The 10,494-nt window shown below is 37.5% G+C and overlaps 1 pseudogene; it reads left to right on the top strand.

The window, feature by feature from the left end:
• The first annotated feature begins 620 nt into the window (after positions 1-620).
• Positions 621-10,494, top strand: LOC105040512 (endoribonuclease YBEY, chloroplastic-like; annotated as a pseudogene).

The following is a 10,494-nucleotide window of genomic DNA, read 5'->3' as shown; positions in this document are numbered from 1 at the left end:
TGCAAAAAAGTATAAAAAGTTTTAAAATAACACATATATAGGCACATTGGTCAGGTTGGATTTGCCGAATCTATTTGTATCTATTTTTTGAAAACTCAAACAAAATCTAATCTTTTTTTTTTTGGGTTCAAAAGCTTGGATCCAAACCAAATGAAATATAAAAGGAACTGACATAAACTGAACTGATAAGATAAGTCCAAATACAATTTATAGTTCGGTCTTTTTATTGCATACCCATATTTTCATAGTTAAAAAATTATTTTAAAAATAATGAAATTAATTTTTAATATTTATTTGTATAAATTATAATAATTATTTGTAAAATAAAACAATAAAATCAAACATCTTTTTTCAATCGTATTTCGTGCTCTTTAAAAACAAGAAAAAAAAAATATACCAAATGCCGCTCTGTTTGGACTATATCAGACCGTCAGGAGGGGATTAGCTGGTCAAAAGAAAACAGCGAATTGCGGTAACATAAACTAAGGTAACCGACACGTTTCAAAATTTAACATTCTTTAGCAGCTTATCTCACACGAATGCGGGCGGGCGAGGGGGGCTTTCAAATTATGCGCATCTCATATCGCAGGCGGACTTTTTTTTTTTTTTTTTTTTTATGAAAATGGCGCGGGCGGACTGGCTGTCCGCTTTCTTCTCTTCCCTTCTTCCCGCCCTACTTTTTCTCGCCGGAATTCTTCCGTTCTCCGGCGATATGAGCAAGCTCGTCGCGCCGACGCTCGCCCTCGTCTCCAGTTCTATTCTTTGTCCTCCGCCGTCGTCGATCTTCGTCGCGGGTCCTCTTTTTCTTCCGGTTATTCTTCTGCCGACTTGCTTCTCCAGTGGACCAGGGAGAGATTTCCTCGTTTTGTCTCCACTGTGAGGTTTCTTTGTGAACCCTAATAGGGGTACCGGAAGGTGAGCCGGAGGTTGGCGGCCAGGAGGCAGGCGCCGGAGGAGAAGCCGTTGGATCTCGATGTCAAGATTTGTATCGATGAAGAGTTTCTCGATGATCCCAAATCATGGTAATTTAGGGTTTTCTTTCCCTTGCTTCCAAGTAGTTCTGTATTTAAGGGCATATCTGGCATCGTGCTTTGCTTCTCCTCTTCTGGTGAATGATTTTGAGTGTCTGGAAGATTCCGGAAAGAACACAAGAAAACAAGTCTTGAAACTTTTCTTTTAGAATTACATAGCTTTAATTGGTTTTTAGGATGATTCTTTGATGAAATTCCAAAAGCTGCTGTGATAGATAGGGTTTCGTAGCAAATTCTTGATGGTTTTGGTGTGACAGCTGCTCTATGAAAAAGAATATTATCTGGGGGAAGCTCTTTATTTAGTTTGTTACCAAATAGCTTATTGTTTCTTGCTTATGTATGTTGGCTTGTTGTAATCTGAATTTTGCGACTCTTCCTAATCCATGTTTCTGCCAAGCTTTAGGAACATTTAAGTGCTGTGTAAGAACTACTCCATGCCGCGTTCAGCAATGTTTTTAGGTAAGCCATAATGTTCCAAATATGAATACTATGTTGCTGAATTGTATAGGGTAGGACAAGGAAGTATCTTATATTATTATCAATTATAATGTGTTATGCTGAACTTATTTGCTTATGATGGAAAATGGTCTACCTTTAATCTAAGTTGCATCCTTTTTCCAATAGGTGGTTGGAAATATGTGGGTACATCAGAATTAGTAAAGTTTCAGGTTAAATTGGGGGTCTTTCATTAAACAGACAATCTGTATTGGAAGTATGTAAGGCATTCTCTTGATATATATAATTGTGAGCTCTTTTGATGTTTTCTTGTTTTAATCACCTAGATCATCTCTTATTCCCTCTTATCTAACTAGCAAATGGTTTAATTATAATTATATTACACAGACTAACCGTGCACACCATGTTTACTGCTTTCTATGTCCAAATCTAAGTGCTATGCTTGTCTTGAATTCTTTATCAAGGGCCTAATCATTGAATCTTTGGGCATTGTCTCTGATGACTTCCTCCACTGCAAAGGGGCCTGTTGTTTTCATTTGCGTATGGGGTCTTCACCTATTTGATTGACATCTGTTTTATTCAATTTCTGTGCAGGCCATTACAAGGACACTGAGGTTGGATGTTCCCATGGAAATGAATGTTGCATTTGATAATGGCAGAGCCTCAGAATGTAAAACCAGGGAAACTTCCATATATAATGTTAATAAATATGAAAAGATTGAATTTTCAGTATTGCTTTGCAATGGTGATTTTATTGAAAAACTAAAAAAAAAAAAAAAGACTGGTGAGATGAAGACCATGCTAATTAAGTTCTTTCTATGCTGCAACCTATTCCTGAACTTGATCTTCCCGTGGTAGGGAATTCTTTTGAGTCAAGATCTATCTTGATGTCTGTGCTTGACTGACTTTTCTTTCACTTAACGTGCCTCTTTTATCTCTGAAGCTGTTGCTAGGGTATAGTAATTTCTGTTGAAAAGCTTCAGGAACAAGCAGAGGAGAGAGAGGTCATGCACTTCTTGAAGAGATAAGAATCTTCATGGTTGGTTCATCAGCCTATCCAGCATATCTTTTGAGTTACTTTTGACTTTCGTTTGAGTGGATTATGCATTTTTTTTTAAACAAATTAGATTATTATTTTGTTGAATATCTTGCACGTTTTCTAATGGTGTTGATTTCTTTTGCATTCTATATGTTTGTTGCCTTACATATCATTTGCCTCCCACCATTTTGCATATGTTCAATTTTATTTCTATTACCTAGACATGGAGCTAAACTTCAGGTCCTCAGCCATTGACACATGAAAACAAGGCCCCCAATAAATATTGTATATAATGACAATGTCTAATCAAAAGATAGATAATCAAGAAAGACATGGTTTTGTGCAACAAAGATTTTGGAGCATAGTTTATTGTACTGGTGCATACTGGGTACACTGTACCCTGCCAATATCGAACCAATATGTGATATGTAGGGGAATTATACCATGAAATGCTGAAGCGACTCTAGTGCTGTGCATATCGACACTGTACCAAGATAGTATCGGTATATGATCCAATATCAAGATTGCGAACCTTGTAATCAGGAGGCCTTGGCGAGGACATATCTCATATTTACATTGTAGGGGTGGGAAAGAGAGGGTAGTGTATGAGAACTTGGATGAAAATTGTGAAAAAGAACTTTGAAGAGCTTTAAGGATATATATAATTTTTTATTAGAATGATGATCAAAGAAGAATTGACATAAGATAACATGTTTTAGGTTTCCTTTTTGTTGTTTGTGTGATGTAGTCAAGACAGCATTTGCATTCTATGACACAATAATTTATGCCATCATTTTTCCTGCATTTGTTTGTGCAAGTGAATTATCATTAGCATCTCTACACTTTTGGTCACACAGATTATAAGCTCACACCCTTAAATCAAGATACGGTAACTGCCTAACTGCTCCGTGTTAATTAGGTTCATGGCTTATTGCATCTTTTGGGCTTTGATCATGAAGTCAGTGATAAGGCAGAATCAGAAATGGAGAAGGAAGAGGAACTCATTCTGAACAATCTTCGGTGGAAGGGAAAAGGTCTGATCAAGAGTGCATGTGATGCTGTCGCCAATCAAGTCCATCAAGCAGATAGTGTTCAGATGGTAAGCTGTTCTTACTTCATATTTCACCAGTACAAACTTTCCACATTACCACATGAGCATTCTGTAGTACACCTTGAAACAAGATTTTGAAAAGTCCTGGCAGTTTGAGAAATTTTGTGGGAGAAGCTGCAAAGAATATCAATCAGGAAAGGTGGTGGCCTTGATTTTTGCAAAACAAACTTCAGCTATATCTTTTGTGATATGTATGGTAAGATGAGATGGCATATCGCTTAATGTTTCTTGAGTGTTTGTGTTTGTTTGTAGTTGTTTTCTTGTAGACAAGGTACTCTTCTGAATGGTAAAAGTCAAATTACTACAAGGCATCAGAAGCTTTAAGGGAAGCAATCTCAAGGAGAATTAAAATAGTCATTGGCTGTTGGAGAAGTGATACTTTTTTGTCTTAGCTCCAATCCTCTATCAAAGGTATGCTTACTTGTTACTGAGCTCTAAATAAGCTTGCTGTGTGATCTCTCCTTTGAGTTGGCACTAGTCTGTTTGCAAATGATCATTTTGTTCTGTGGTCAGAGCGCTACACTTTTATTGGGTAGACCAATATATCCTTCCTTTTTTTTTTTGTTGAGTCTAATGACTAATTGAAACTGAAAAAATGAGGAAGAAGAATGATTATGATCCATATTTGGACTTCTATGCTGTTGTCAGCTGTAAGATAATGATTTTGCTAAAGAAGTAGATGGTGCTAATTACATTATTTTGTTGAATGTCTATAAGCACACCCATTTGGCCATTATGAGAGTTTTGAAGGTGGCAAGTTTGGCAGGAATAGAGGGTCTTGTCTCTGAGACATCACCCGGCATCTTCCTACAGGTTAATCCTTTTTTTCTTTCACTTCATATTTATTTTAGAAGTCAGAATATGCATAAACTGTGAATATAAGACAAATAGTTCGCCAAGCTTCCAGCCATTTGGCTTTATGGAGGCTCTCAGTATGAATTTTTAATCACATGATTGGAAGCATTTTTTAAGTTTAAATTACTAAAATTACATTGAAGTTAAAAAAAATAATTACTTAAAAATATTTTAATTTTAAATATTTACTCTTGAAAATATTTACCTTTTCATGTCTTCAGTATTCTTTAAAAAAAATTAGTTACTCTTCTATTTTAAGGGGTAACCGTTAATGCGATAAATATTTATCAGAGAAACACTTGTTCAGAAGAAAGATACTGATAGAATAATGCCACTGGCTACATGCTCCCACAAGCACATTTACACAAAAAGATGGGGTTTTAGGGGTGGGCGGCGCTATAAGTTGATCACTCAACTGATGTACATGGGTAATCTGGGAAAGAGGGAATAAAATTCTTCCAAAGATCACATACATGAGAAAATTAACAGCGATTTTAAAAATGACATAACCAATACCTCTTTCATGGATTTTGCTAACAGGAGAAGTTGCTGTTTGTACATTTTGGAACCTGACTTATCTGTTAGCTATGGTATGTCAAATTTTGAATAGTACAATCTCACCATGTGGCTTTATTGAATTAGAATGTGTGGACACGAAGAGGTTATTTGATTGGCATTGCATGCCCAATTGTCATGATTTATTGGATTTTGGATAAGGCTCCATACTGAATTGAATCAGCAAGGATAAATCTGCAAGTTCATGTGTGGAGGAAACAACAATTGATCATATTCCTCATCAATCTCTAGTATCTACCGATCTATATCGTAATTATTACACTATTATTCGCTCCCTTCTGTCGGTGTTATGTCCTGGATGACTTTTTTCAAGTCATTCGTCATACTCTTTACATGCTGTTCCTTTCCCTTTTGCTGGATTTCTGGGATTGCTAGTCTATGGGAGATGAGGTAAAGAAATGTACAGAGAAACTTTACCATAGTGTTTGCAGAGAGGTAAAAGGCCATTTATTGTTGTTAAGACAACTCCCTGCTGTATAGCTTGGACTGACGTCTCTGATACCTTTAATTTTGTGTTATTCTGAAAACTTCTCTGATATCTCTCTTTTTGAATATATCATGAAAGAGTGCTTTGGGAAAAAGTGTTCTAGGTGGAGTATTATTAGGCATTAGTTCAGCGGGGCTTTTACTAATTTAGGGAAAGATATTATATTGGTTAAACGGCGTTGAAGGCTTCTAACTGATTAAAATATATCATTAAGTGAAATTTATGCACAGTGTTGTTGGGGATGGATTTTGCTTTATCATTGCTCTTACAATGTTACTAGTTGGCTTATGGGCTTCTTCCGAATGAGGATAACTCTGTCCAAATGAAGGTCTGTGTTTCTTTTTCCAAATGAGCATAATTCTTTAAGCGGATACACCCTCCCATAAGGAATAAGGGATGGTGAGAATTAAGGCTCTTCTAAAACATAATAGTTATTCCCTCTGAACTGCTTGTAGGAGATGTGCATTACGTTAAGTTGGAAAACACATCAAACTTTGAATTGATCTAAGAGATTGGCTTTTATGTTGAGACCGACAACATAGCAAACTCTTACTTGGTGCTAAAAAATGGCTAATGCCAAACTGTGTAGCTTTTGGATCAGGATTGTCATAATTTCTTACAGAATTTCAGAAGAGCTCTATCCAGCCCTTTTGTCTTTCCACATGTACTCATCTGAAGATTTAGTATTTAGTAGAATCTGGATTCTCATGTCATGCAAATGATCCTTTGGCATCTATTGCTAGCCTTTATAAATGGATGTTTCTTTTAAGCTAGGCTTGTTATTGCTTGCATAAAATTGGTACTTCACATGTGCAGTATGCGTTTGCTGTGTACTGATATGAAGCACTAACATTTAATGTAAATGTATTGAAGTAATCTGAAATTTATGTCGGGCATGGAACCTTTTTATCAATATTTTTGTATCAACAGCACATGTAGTAACCTCCACCCCTACCCCCTCTTCCCCCCTCTCTATCATACATGCAAACAGATTATTATATTCTCTCACACATGCACATGCAGATTATTAGGTTGTGTCTGGTTTTTGATGATTTATTTTGAAAAACATGCATTTTTTGTATTCATTGGAGGATGAGGATCCTTCAATAGCATTTTGTCAGGACTAGAGCTGTTCACGTGCTGGATGGCTCTCCCGGCCCAAGCCCTTTTGGGTAGGCCAAGGCCGATGGTTGTAAGCCTGCCGGCTTATGCTGTTCTGGAAAATAGGCTTGTTTAATAAACGGGCTGGGCTCGGGATTTGAGATTAAAGGCCAGTCCAAGTTCTTTTATGTTTCTTTTGTTATTTGCTTATGTTTGATGTGTCTGTAGACTTAATTGACAATTGTTATTGATGTCTAAACTAAATAGGATGATAGACATGCTTTAGATTGTTGGCAATTTTTAACTGGTCATATTTGGTATCTTTAGAAAAAAAATAAAGTATTTTTAGTACTTCTAAAAAAAAAAAAGAAAATGATCATCAAGCGCGAAGCCTGGCTCAAAGCCCTAAGCCTGAGTAATAGCAAGGCTAAGACCTAGAAGGTAGGCTTGAAAGGTTGGATCTGGTCCTAAGCAAATTGGGTTGACCTTTGGGCCAAGCCCAGCACTACCCAGCCCATGAACAGGGCTAGTCAGGACCGATACTCATCATTGTTTGAACATCCTTTGGTTGATTTGCTTCATACTGTATATCACGATCCAAAAGGTGGTTATAGAATATGAGGTCCTTTGCAAGATATCTCTTTGATCTAAGCATCTACATGTTCTAATGCTGAACACTTCTCTTTGCAGGGAGAGATCATGCCTTCAGTTGAATCTCTATATGTTTTTTGAAGCATGTTATGAATACATATTTGTGCATCTTTGCTTGTCATAGAGTTTGTTCTATAACACCAAGAAAAGCAAGCTGAATCAGATCATGCTTTCAGTTTAACAATGCACAAAAATTAAACACCTTGCTCAATGACCTAATGGAGACCAATGGCAGTGCATTAATTTGTGTCTATTGTCAATGTCCTCAATTTTAGTTTATGTTCTCTTTCTTCATTCCATAGTGAACACTAGTGTCACTGGAAGGTGCATATCTAGACCCTTTCATATTATACTCTCTCTTAGGGGAAGACGTTTCTTTTTCTTTTTTCCCCTATTTTTGAGTGGAAATTATTGAAAAATGAAAGTTCACAGGAGAAAGAAAGGGAGTAATGAGTCTATCAATTTAGTACAACAAAATTTGTATAGATATAATTTGACCACCAGCATCTTTTCAATATAAAGATCTATAACATATTTCAAAGCTGCAAAAATTACAGAAAAGAGAAATAAATTCAATTTTCCGTTGGAAAAATGTCATTGAGGTGTATGAATCCATGATCTGTTATATCCAAAATCGAGGGTGAGCCCTCGGGCCTAAAGAGAGGCAAAATAGGAGGCAGAAGTAGAAAAAAGACAAAATCAAAGAATTTTATTAACTGAAAGTAGTGTTTTGTATTATTATTATTTTTATCATTCTAACTGGATCAGAATAATTTTAGGGGCCATGATAGTAGACTTTCAAACGTTTCTAATAAAAGATAACCAAAGATTTCCTTGTAAAGTTGCACTGGGTGAATTGTGCTTCAGTCATTATGAAATCCAGATCCTCATCATCTGCCTTGTCTCTTAATCTACCAATATAAGTAAATGACAAGTTTTTCAAAGCCGTGCCCAATGAGGAAAAAGCTAATAATATGACGAGGATGAAATCATTTACTCAGGAATGATAACTGGTGTTTTCAGGCACGATTGGTGACCCTCGATTCCGCCGGTTATCCCAATTCAATTTGTTGTTTTCAAGTAATAAATTTAACAAGGGCGATAAAATTCTACGTGCCATGTTCAATGTAATGGCCAAGCGGCTAATTGTCTAGTTCGTTATGGGCCGTCCTTGTTCGCTTTTCTGCCATTAACCATCAAGGATGAGTTTCAATTCCTTTTCCAGTCAGGGTCCAGGTTTTTGACCATTCACTGAACATCTAATAAATGTCATCTCTTCTACCGTATAACATGAACTCTCGTATCGTGTCTGTATATGCATCACCTGCATTTTTTTCCCACCTTTTTATCCCGCGTCTCATTTCCTTACATTTCCCGCATCCGGTCAAATCTGGATAAAAAACTTGAGCATTTAGTTGATAACGATTAGGTTTAAGGTTTAAGTCCTTCCTCTAGAATTATTATCTATTTAATTTTTTATTTTTATTATACAAGTAAAAAAAATATATATGCTTCGCATCTGCCACATTCTAGTTCACAGAAATACCAATATTGGCCTAAAATGTCTTACTACGTCGCATGCAATTTTTTTTTCTTGGACCAAAACTTCATAACATCTACTTTGTTCTGGGCTTTTTTTTTTTTTTTTCGATTTTTCTTTCTTTTCTTGACTCTAGGCTAGACATGTCCTAGGAATGTTTGGTATCATAATTAATCCAGCACATAGGTTCCAGCCAGACTCTAACAAAGCAAAGTTCTGCACCTTGCACATTAAATTTTGCTTTGCGAAGGCATGACGAAGCTATCATTGCTGAGGGAGTCAGCAACGATATTTTTGACTAAAGGTAGGTTGGAATCAAGGTGAATACCTTACTTTTAAAAACATTTTTGTATTTGCGGAAGCTACTTTTTCTTGAAACGTCTGAGGGGCTATCATCTACCTTATGGCCATGCTGGTTGGAAGCAACAAGAGGTTGTGCAAATATTGCCCAGGCACTGCCAGATATGCTTGAAATCATCCCCTCTGGAACTTCAAAAGGTGGTGGGATAAAAATCCTGCTAGATCACCTTGGAATTAGCACAAAATAGGTCCAAGTTACCACGGCGTCACCACCTCTCATGATCACCATGATGGTGGAGAAGGGGAGAACTGGGAATTCTGGAATGGTCCGACGGGTAGATCACCTTCCACCAATTCATGGCGTCACCATCTTAACCATGACGGTGACAGTCCATCTTCAGATCGATGAATCTCCAACAAAGAGGGAAGAAGAAGGGTCCAGACTGGTGGGTCGGAGTTTCCCACAACAGAGCTTCATCTGACTAGCTCCTCAGATTCGTCGCTTATTTTGGTGCACCCAGAATCCGAAGTGCACACATTCATGCTTAGCCCATCAATATCTGGAACCTTTGATCTCAACCATCGCCTACCTTAGCTAGATCTTCCTTCCACCAACATGGTTCAAACAACAGCTCCAATGGCCACCTATAGCCCTACTGCCATCTATTACAGATTTTTTTTTCCGACGTTGTGTTCAAACACACGCCGGTTCAAAAAGAACCTACGCTCACCTCCACTCTTAGCATAGATATTCCAATACACAAGGTCGCTCACCTCCACTCTTAGCATAGATATTCCAATACACAAGGTCTTTAAAACAATTCTAGCCGACCTAGAGAAGGGTCCATTGCCTGATGGGGTTAGCCCTCACAACATCATGCATCCCTCCACATAAGCAATGCAAACACCCCCAGCTGCTCGCGGACACTACAAACATAGCCTCAAAAGAAGTGCTCGACTTCGGGCAAAGAAAATCAAGTTCCTCGGCATTGAAGAATCAAATCTCCTTCCACAAGACATCTTATTCTTGAACTCCCTCACAACAACAGAAATAAAATCCGTGGGAAACCATTGCGGACTGTTGTTTAATGGTTCGGAGGAACAAGTGCTAGCAAAGCTGAAAGAAGCTGAACTTCTTCAATGCAGTGCACCTTCAACCCCAGCGTCAGCATAACTACAGCAATCTCGCCATGCCGCTGCAGCCTTTTGGAAGCTCGTGATATGCTAGGAAGGGCAACCTTTTCACACCTGTCTCCCAACTTGCTGGGATCCTCTCCCAGGCATGCTGTAAATCTGCTACTATCCTGTATCTACCTTTGGAAAAGTACTCTAGTAACGATGCTTTCA

This window comes from Elaeis guineensis, chromosome 3 (genome assembly GCF_000442705.2).
Source record: "Elaeis guineensis isolate ETL-2024a chromosome 3, EG11, whole genome shotgun sequence".
NCBI classification, from domain to species: Eukaryota; Viridiplantae; Streptophyta; class Magnoliopsida; order Arecales; family Arecaceae; genus Elaeis; species Elaeis guineensis.
Note: the sequence above shows the minus strand (reverse complement) of the source record. Positions and strands in the feature narration are given on the sequence as shown.